Source organism: Orcinus orca, chromosome 2, assembly GCF_937001465.1.
Source record: "Orcinus orca chromosome 2, mOrcOrc1.1, whole genome shotgun sequence".
In the NCBI taxonomy this organism is placed as follows: Eukaryota; Metazoa; Chordata; class Mammalia; order Artiodactyla; family Delphinidae; genus Orcinus; species Orcinus orca.
The window spans coordinates 88,179,021-88,189,880 of record NC_064560.1 but is presented as its reverse complement, the minus strand read 5'-3'; the positions used below and the strand labels follow the sequence as shown (position 1 = coordinate 88,189,880).

Below are 10,860 nucleotides of genomic sequence, written 5' to 3'. Positions count from 1 at the left end.
AGAATGCCAAAGGACCCAATTTAAGGGTTCCCATTGACCAAGCTGCAACAATTTGAGCACAAAATATTATTGTTATTATGGTTACTTGGAGCAAGTTGAGTCCATGAAAGACCATGGATTCATAACATTTCTCAAAAGAGAAAAGTTAAAATAATGAGTACAAAAATATAGCTGTAATCAAAAAATGGATAACCAATTATGGATTTGCTTCTTGTTAATGGATTTTAATAAGCGGCTATTATTTATATATGGATATTTCGTTAATTATTGTTTTGTATAGACATGCATAAATATATATGTGCATATTTGTTTCTGAGAAAAAAAAAAGCTATGGAAATGAGCAAACCAATAATCTAGGAAAAAAACAGGAACTCTATCAAGAGGAGGACAGACTGGTTTTGTTGGTATGAGATTAACATATAATTTAGATGGAAAGAAAGTCCAACACTTAATCAGGATCAGTGATCACACAAAATTACCAAGTAGAAGAAAGGGTCAACAGGGTCTTCCAAAAAGATGAATTAGTCAAATGTCCCAAAGAGGAAGAAACTACAGCCTAGACCCAATGCCTCATCTTACAGGAAGTGAAACCACTAGATGGTCCTACTCATTTTAATAAAACACCAATAAGGAATACATAATTCTTTAAAAAGGTAACAGACCAAGTCAATATATCATACTGATAGGATATTGGGTTCTGTAACTCTGGTAAAGTGAGACTTTAAAAGTATGTTATTTCCTGAAAGACATCAGGTTGTAAAAAAATAAAACGCAAGTGAAGGTGTGACCTTAAAAATCATGTTGCAGTAAGGCCAGAAGTTATTGCAGCCTGATGATGTGTCTTGTACCCAGACCAAAAATGGATCAGCCAGTAATCCAGATTCTGCTGCCTTGGCTGGGCTGAGCACGTATACTTTTTCTTTGGGGTCTAGTAATATTACTCCACCCCTGGGAAGGAATAAAAATATATTACTAAAACCCTAGGAAGATATTAAAATAAGTATACTAATATCCCCTCAGAAGGTATAAAACAAGCACATAAATTATCAAAGAAATGAATAAGTCCATTGTTCTGAGGCTTTAGAATACATTCAAGTGTAAGTATAATAATAAGCTTTGTAGTCACTGCATTTGTGAAAGTTTTATATATTTGAAGTGTTCAAAAAATCAGCCATAATAAATCTGCAGATGCATTTTAAAAGATATAGGAGAAATTAATCAAACTATAGTCAGTTTAAAATTTCAAGATACTTTGTTTTAAAAATATTTTTTATTAGGTATATGAGTTCAGTAATTTGAACATTAAACAAAATACAAGTTTCTTGCTCCTGACAGGAAAATTTAGAAACCTGGGCTGTGAGGTCCCTTCCCCTAAATCATCCCAGAGGAAATTGGAAACCTTTCTTGCACATTAGAATTACCCAGGAAGCTTTAAAATCTATTGATAATCAGGGGCCCTCCTTGGACCATTCGTATCAGAATCTTCAGAAGCAGAATCTGGGCACTAGGGTATTTTAAATACTCCACAGTTCCAGCTAATATGCAGCCAGAGTTAAGGAATTAATAGAGGAGTTGAGAAGGCAGAGTTTGCGGAACTAACATCAAAACTTTGAAAAGGCCACAAGGAGACCAAAGACAGTTGTGAGTTGGTGTAGAAGCTCATGGCAGTCTGGGATGGGGACATAGTGGAGCAGTAGGTGTAGCTATGGCGGGTGAATTTTCTGTTACTTATCCCCTACGTTGATTTGGCGGGATGTTTTTCTGATCCCATCACTTCCATGGACTGGAAATTAGCAAGAGCAGACCGGTTATGCATATGGAGGGGATGGAAGGGTTGGGGAGATGGGGAGAATATCAGGGTAGCTTTAAGACCCTCCCAAGTTGAGAATCTGGTGAGAACACGTGTATAAGATCTAGCTGCCCTACGGCATTTGCTTCCTCCTTCCCTTCCTCTCCATACCCTCAGTGACAGTGGATTGCAACCTAAGAAGTTTATCTCCTCTTGGAGATAACCTTTTTTCCAGGAATTTAAGGAAGATTCTCTGAATGGAGGCAATGCCTGGTGAAGGAACTGGGAATGGAGTTGGTCTGCAGGTTCTGTGATGTGTGATGCTCTCATTCCTAGACTTCCCCAGCTTCCACAAATAGTCCCAAGGATCAATACCACACAGACTATATTCTCTGACCACAGTGCAATTATGTTAGAAATAAATTACAAAAGAATAATTATTGGGAGATGATTCTCCATAGGTCTCTTGTGTTTCTGTATGTCTTCTGAGCAGAGGCATTGTCAGCTTTTAATTACCTTTTCAAGGATGTTTATGTAGCAAACAGCCTTGGAAAATAAAGATAGCATCTCCCTCCATGGCAGAGGGCAGGTGTGTTTGCTCTCTAGTAAAACGAAGGTAATGTCTCCCTGTGGGGCAAAGATTGGGTAGGTTGGCTTATACCCCCTTATGAAAGATTGGAGTTTCCTAATCTCAGGGTCCTTCAACTGTGACTGAAACCTACTACAGGTGCAGCATCCTCCTGGACCCATATATGCATCACTCTTGTAGGACTTAGGAGGCAAGGGGAACCAAGAGAAAATGAAGTCATTTGTCTTTGATCCAGGAGTCTCATGTCTTCCGGCATTGTTTTTGAAACTGACTGGCTACCTTGGTACCTTACAAGCAGGTAAAATCCAAGATTCTTCACAGTTGTTGATAATAACTTTTTAAAATCCTTTAAGTCTAGAAATGAAATTGCATACAACTAAAAAATCTTTAAATTAAAAAGGAATTCATGAATATAATATAGAAAACAGAATAAACTGAAAGTATTTTAAGCCAAAATTTATGGACATAGCTAAAGCAATATTTAGAGGGAAATTTATAAATTTAAATAAATGTATCAGGAATCAAGAAAGATTGAAAACTAATGAGCTGTTTAGTTCAAGAAGAAAAAAAAATGGAAATTAGAGCAAAACTAAAGAAATCAGAAAGGAAGAAATATTAAGGGCAGAAATCAAAGTAAAGAATAAGAAAACAGTAATAATACAAGATATAATAATAGTAACAACAAACGATACTGAAGATCAGTAAAATTAAAAGCTGATATTTAAATTTTTTTGAAAACATAAGATGGTCTTCTGGGAAGAAAGAAAGAAAAAGATTGTATAAAGCAAAATGCAGAATGATAAAAAGGGAATAACTGCAGATGCATAAGACATTTAAAAATAATAAAAGAATATTGTGAAAACTATAGCCTAATATATTTGAAATTGTAGATGAAATAGATTTTGCTCTACATGGTAGTATTTAAATAACTCAGCAACAAGTAAAGCTTGGTGCTGGCTAATCAGGATGGGCACGTGCCAATCAGAAAGCATTCTGCCTGGTTGCCAGGCTGGTGTGTCCTGCCTGAATAACAACTCTGTATTTCTGAGATGAAAATTAAATTCCCAATTGGCCCAAGGAGAAATATAAATATCAAACAGGCCAGTAAGCATTAAAGAAGCAAAATGGTAATCAAAGATTTCCTTTTCCAAAAGGCTGCAGCCCAGAAAGTTTTTTAGATGAAAGCTTTACAAACTTGTAAGGAACAGGTAATTCCCTACTTCATGTATTCTCAAAGGGATCAAAATCCACTGGTTTGGGGAGAAGGGGAAAAATCTTAGGTATTAAAATACTGTGGTCCTCCAAAGGGTCACGGTACATAAACAGATATACAGTGTTTCTATGGTATTAAAATTTCAAGGTGGGGGATTAGAAAAAAAACATATCTAAAGAGACTCCAGGGAGAGGGGGAGACTAATTAAAAAAAAAGAAATTGAGAAACACCCCCTAATTTTAGTCAAGAAAATAGAGAAAGAGCAAAAACTTCCAAAAGGCTAGTATAACTGAATACAAAACTGGATAAGAAATGCACACACACACATACACATGTATATATTTATATACACATATGTATGTATTTATATTTATAAGTGAAATGTCCCTCTGTAGATATATAGTCATGTTCAATTATGAAAATGCATGCAAAAATCCTCCATAAATATTCATTAAACTAATCCAACAATATTAAAACTATATCTCAGAACCAGATTTACCCTCCTGCCTTAAACAATGAGAAAAACTGGACAGGATATGTGGAGCAACTGCTTTAAGATATAGGATGATATGAAGATGAAGCCTGTGATTCCAGAGAGAAGGGAAACCAATGAGGTGAGTCCTACCATCACTGTAGCTTTCTGCCTGGAGGTACATTCTGGAGAGCAGAGTGTGTAGGGCATTGCCAAGCAGAGCACAGTGTTCTCTCTGAGTTGAGGAGCAGAGATTGGAGTTCTGGGAGTCTGAGGGAGCTAGAAGCTGTGGAGGCAGAGTTCCATAGAGGAGAGAACTACAGAAAACCAGCTCAGTCTTTGGTTAATAGTAGGATGTGTAGACACAGAGTGAAACTCTTCTATATACATTTATGTACATCTATATACATTTATGTACATCTATACATTTATGTGCATATATGTAACCAGAATATTACTATTTGAAAGTAGATTGTGATAATTAGAGCTGTTTACTATACCTGCTAAAACAACTACTGTATACAAAATAAAGAGTTATAACTAATGTCCCCAAAGGAGAAGAAAATGGGTTCATAAGAATATTCAATTAATCCAAAGGAAGTCAATAAAATAGGAAAAAATTCCCAAATAACAGATGGAACAAATAGAAATCAAATAGTGAAGTAGAAGCATATGACTTATTGTATAAAGTACAAATTGTATAAGCACCAAATTAAAAGGCAGAGATTGTCAGATTGGACAAAAAAACAACACCTAACTATATGCTGCCTACAAGCAATCCACTTTAAATATAAAGACACAATAGATTAAAAATAAAAGAATGGAAAAGGGGACTTCCCTGGTGGTCCAGCGGTTAAGACTCCACGCTCCCAATGCAGGGGACCTGGGTTCAATCCCTGGTCGGGGAACTAGATCCCACATGCCGTAACTAAAGATTCCTCATGCTGCAACTAAGACCTGACGCAGCCAAATAAATAAATATTTAAAAAAAAAAAAAAAAAGAATGGAAAAGAATACCAAGGTAACCCTGATCAAAATAAAGCTGGAGTGGCTATACTAATATCAAACAAAGTAGAAGTCATTGAAAATAATCTTAGCAGGGATAAAGAAGATTATCATTTAATAATGATAAAAGGGTCATTTCATCAAAGGACATAACAATGTTTTTTGCACCAAGTAACAGAGGATCAGGATACATCAAGTAAAAAGCTAATGGACTTGAAAGGAGAAATTGGCAAATTTACGATTACAATCAGAGATTTCAGCATCCTCTTTTAATAATTAATAGAACAAGTAGAAAATCTGTTTGGACATAGAAGACTTGAATAACGCCATAAACCAAACCATAAAGGTAAACCATATTTATAGAACACTCCACCCAACAGCTACATAATACACATTCTTTTCAAGTGCTCAGGGAATATTGACTAAGACAATATTCTGGGATGTAAAACAAACCTCAATAAATTGAAAACAATTCAACTCATGCAAAATATGTTCTCTGACTACAATGCAATTAAATTAGAAAACAAGAGAAAAATACCTGAAAAACCTCCAAGTATTTAGAAACTAATATACTTCTAAATAGCCCATGGATCAAAGAAGACATCAAAAGTGAAATCAGGAAGCATTTTGAACTGAATGAAAATGGAAACACAACATATCAAATATTGTAGGATGCTAGTAAATTAGTGCTTAGAATTTGTCTGAAAGGTATCAAATTAATGACCTGAGTTTCCACATTAAAAAAGTAGTAAAAATAGAACAATTCAAGCTCAAAGAGAAAACCAATGTAACACTTGTTTTTTAAAAAAGTCAATAAAATTGATGAATCTCTAGTCATATTGATTAAGACAAAAAGAAGACACTAGGAGAAGGAAGTGATGTAATCACAGTTTCAACAGACATTTAAAGGATAAAAGGGAATATGATGAACAACTCTCCAGACATAAATTCAGCAACTTAAATGAAATGGACCAATTCCTTGAAAGACCCAGACAATGAAAGCTTATTCAAGAAGAAATAGATAACCCATATAGCCCTGTATCCATTAAAGAAACTGAATTTTTACTTCAAAGCCTTCCCACCAAAAAAACTTCATACTCAGATGACATCACTAGTGAATTCTGTCAAATATTTAAGAAAGAAAACTAATTTTAAATAAACTCTTCCAGAAAATTGAAAACACTTCCCAACTCAGACTTTAAGTTAACATTACTCTGATCCCCAAACCAAACAGACATTATAAGAAAGAAAATTACAATCCCAAATCCCCCAGGAACATAGATACCAAAATTCTTAACAATATTTTAGCAAATCACATCCACTGATACATGAAAAAATAATACATCATGACCAAGAGGATTTCATTCCAGGAATGTAGGGTTGGTTTAACATTTGAAAAATTAAACAATGCAAATCACTATATTAAGGAGTACAAGAGAAATATGAGATGATTATCTGAGTAGATACAGAAAAAGTACTTTGTGCCATCATTCACAGCCTCCCCTGTGGCCCACGCACAAGGGCGGGAGAACATCAGGAGAGAGGATCTGTAACAGCTTTGCGAGTGACGAGAGTCACCCCTCCATACAGACATCCAGATTGCTCCTAAAGCATTCTTGCCTCTGGGCTGGCTCCCAGGAGTGGACAGAGAGGCCTTCCCTTTGCCTAGTGATCAACAATTCCCAGACCTGCCTATGTGATGGCCCCCAACTACTGCCTGATCCATCAGAGTTTTAACCCCCATCTTAGACTACTGGTTTCATCCTATGATCTTAGGTTATTAGGTGGCCAGGTGCTTCACCCAATCCACTCTCTACCAGTAATGGGAACTGACATGCCCACCACCCCTGAGGTACTGACCCCACCCCATTCCCTTGACGATGGTTAAGTGGTCAGTTTAGGGCTTTGCTACCACAGGTGAATATTGTTTACCATTCAACCCACGCTACCATTTTGTCATCCCTGTTGGATGATAAAAGTGAGTTTATATTTTCTTTTCTTTTTTTTCTATAAAACTCTTTGTTTCTATTCTTAGAATATTAAGTTGAAATTTTAAAATCGTGTTTATTCATTCTTTAAATATTTATTGAGTGACTATGTGGATAAGTTCTCCATGAATGTAATGTAAATATAGCCTCGCGGGATATTTTTTGTTTGTTCTGATTTGTTTTGTTGCCTTTTGGCCCTCTTTACCTATTTCTCCTAACCCTCACCCCTCGCCTCTGACAATCTCCAATCTGTTCTGCATATCTGTGAGCTTGGTTTTTTGTTTCCATTTCTGTCTAGATTCCACATATAAGAGAGATCATGTGGTATTTGTTTTTCTCTGTCTGACTTATTTCACTTAGCATAATGCCTTTGGGGTCCATCCATGTTGTCCCACATGGCAAGACTTCATAATTTTTTATGATTGAATAATACTTCATTTTCTATCTATCTATCTATTTATCTATGTCATTTTCTTTATCTCTTCATCCATCAATGGACATTTAAGTTGTTTCCATTCTTGGCTATTGTAAATAATGCTGCAGTGAACACATGGGTACATATATCTTCTCAAGTTAGGGTTTTCCTTTTCTTTGGATAAATACCCAAAAGTGGAATTCCTGGATCTTATGGTAGTTCTATTTTTAATTTTTTGAGGAACCTCCATACTGTTTTCCATAGTGACTGCACCAATTTATATCCCCACCAACAATGCACAAGGGTTCCCTTTTCTCCACATCCTCACCAACTACTTATTTCTTATTTTTTATAATAGCTATTCTAACAGGTGTGAAGTGATATCTCACTGGTTTGATTTGCATTTCCCTTTGATTAGTGATATTGAGCATTGTTTCATGTACCCATTGGCCATCTGTATGTCTTCTTTGGAAAAATATCTATTTAAGTCTTTTACCTATTTTTCAATCAGATTGTTTATTTTTTTTTTACTACTGAGTTGTATGAGTTCTTTATATATTTTGGATATTATCTTATCAGGTATATGATTTGCAAATATTTTCTCCCATTCAGTAGATTGTCTTCTCATTGTCCTTTACTGTGCAGAAGGTTTTTAGTTTGATATAGCTCCACTTGTTTATTTTTGCTTTTGTTTCTTCTGCATTTGGTGTCAGATTCAAAAAATCATTGCCAAGACCTATGTCAGGGAGCTTCCTGCCTTATATTTTATTTCCTATGTACTCTAAATAGGGCCAATAGCTTCTTGCTTTTACTCTCAAATCACCCATGATTTTTCTCATAATAATCTCCATACTTTAATATTTCCAGAGTCCCCTCTAACCCAAGTTTATTGTAAAGATAGTTTCTTCAATGAGGAGAGGGAGCCTGCTGGCAAGACTGTGGGAAAAGGACTATTGTTTTACATTATAAACCTTGGAAGCGCTATTTGACTTTTAAAACTGTATATATGTAATTCTTATATAAAATTAAATCAAAAAAGAGAAAGAAAAGGTCTAGAATGCTTGCTGTTCTTCTTCATCCTGGGCCTAATGCAGGCATCACTAATCTATAACAGTGCTCCTTTCTACTATCTCACAGCCTCACAGCCCTTCTCAACACAGTACTCCAGGCAGGCACTACCAGCCAGAGTTGACATGAAACCAGTTCTCCATTCCTGATCTTTTTCATTGGCTCTGCTTAGAGATTTTGCTTTTGCTTTTCTAGCTCTGAACCTTGTGCCTTTTCCAGAATGAATCCAAGCTTCAGCTCTCTGGTGTCATACACCACAGCCTGTGATGTAGACTGCTTCCAAACCAAGTCATGCCTCACTGCCAGGGAACCTTCTGTGGCCTCCCTGCTCAATGGGGAGGGGGATTTAATAGCTATAGTGTACCGGAGCAGATTCATTTAAAGAGGTCCAAACAGCCAGAACCCCTAAGAGAAACCTCCTTTGGGAATAGTGGGTGCAGCTGACTGGACATCTTATTGCTTCAGAGGTCTGCAGTCCCTTCTGTCAATCTGAATCACCCTCGGGACAGAGAGTGACTTCCTACCTTTCAATACTTTCCTCTCTAAGAAGAGTAGCAGCTTCCTACAACCCTTCCAACTGTGATTGGGTTACACCAGGTAGAGAGATCTTGTATTATATCCTCAGAGGGTGTGGTACAGGAAAATTACAGCAGTGAGAGCTGGTACTCCATGCTCCCACCCATTAGGAAGAGCACTGACTTTTTTAAAATATTTTCCCTTGCAAATCTTCAGTCTCAGAAGCAGAACAATCAATCATATTGTCAACACAAATAGGCCTCATAAAATTCAAAGTTAAAGTTACCTCTGACAGTTTCCTCACCCATAAAACGAGCGGGGTAGACCAGATAATCTCTCAGGGTCTTTCCAGCTCTTATATCTAGTGACTTTAAGGCTTCAGTCAACAATGTAAAATAAGAGTGGAAAGCAAAGGATTCCCTTTAAAAGTTAACACAGGTTCTGGAGAAAAAGAGGATTGGTTTGAAAGATAAGAAGCCAGAATGAATTCTGAAATGAAGTAGAACAATGAGAACGTGCTTGTAAAATGTATCACCACCCAAGTGCCTTCCAGTGGGCTCTGGATAACTTCCAGACTGGGTGATTACTGACTGATAAGAATCGTTCTTCATTAATGTAACCGTGATTTGTTGTGTTTGCCAAAGGTTGGACGAAAATTGAGCCAAGAGCTGGAGGCCAGAAGTTCCCGCTCCTGCCCTACACATCTAGACTTTGCGTTTTTACATTTTCTACTACATTTCAAGGCAAGTAACTTTAATTTTGCTTCTCTGTCCTCTGTCACTGTGAAATACCACATCTCCATGGGAATAGAGGATGCCTTTAGCTTCAGCAAACCTGCTAAAATCCTTCTGGAATGTGATGTAGCAGGATTTGCCTTTCCGTTGGTGGAGGTTCGGGCCTGTACGAAAAGAGTTGCTTATTTCCAGAATGCAAACTCTCCAAATGCAGAGAGACAGGAGATCTCTCATGGAGGAAGCAGGGTCTTCAAAAATTAAAATGGAAAATCCTTAGGCAAGAAAAGCTTGTCTTAAGTTTGGCACAGAATTTGGGACCATTGCTTCGGGAGTCATTGACACCCAGATGGGAATGGAAGCCTCCAGGATGGGTGAGGCAGCTCAGGGAGAACAAGTGTGTGCAGGGGGAAGGGATGACTTGGGAGAGGAGGCTGTGGGATGGGTACTATCTTGGGTCTGTTCCTAAGAGGCATGTTTTTCCAGCCTCTTCATGCCATCACACACCTCCACTTAATAGAGTGTTGCATTTCTTTATTCACTTATTGAATTATACATTCTTTCACTTACTCACTTGCTCATTTATTCAAAAAGCATTTATTCAGCACCTACCATGTGCCAAATATTGTCTGAGTTCACGTGGAGGGATAGGACACCAGGGCTCACAGCCCAGGTTGAGGAGGTAGATGCCACTCAGCATGGTCCATGCCACGGTGGGGTGAGCAGATGAGGTGGTGGGGGCATAGGAGAGGGGCAGCTAAGCCACCTTTGGGAGGGAGCTCAGCGAGCTTTTCAAAGGAGAGCCTACCTTATGGGTCCTGAAGGGCATGGTGTTGTTTGAAGGGTCCTGAATTGGTGAAGGTATATTCTAGGCTCAGGGGGTAGCTTGCAGGCTGGCTCCGAGACAGGGAAGAGCACATGGGGCTTGAAGGTCTACAAGTGGTTCAGAGAGCTCGGATGATGAACTGACCACACACTTTGTGGGAAGCTGGAGCCCTCATCTTCACTGGAGGGTTTCCTGAGCCCCTCCTGCTAAGAAATCACCTTGTTTGTGCTGGCCACGTGAATTCATAT

At 37.6% G+C, this 10,860-nt stretch overlaps 1 long non-coding RNA gene across 1 annotated transcript; it reads left to right on the top strand.

Annotated features, from left to right (window-relative positions):
• Window positions 1-412: 412 nt before the first annotated feature.
• LOC125963462 (uncharacterized) lies at window positions 413-10,402 on the top strand. The gene is made up of 3 exons (XR_007475493.1): window positions 413-2,676; window positions 4,079-4,205; window positions 9,700-10,402. It is a non-coding gene; the product is annotated as an uncharacterized LOC125963462 (long non-coding RNA).
• Window positions 10,403-10,860: the final 458 nt, after the last annotated feature.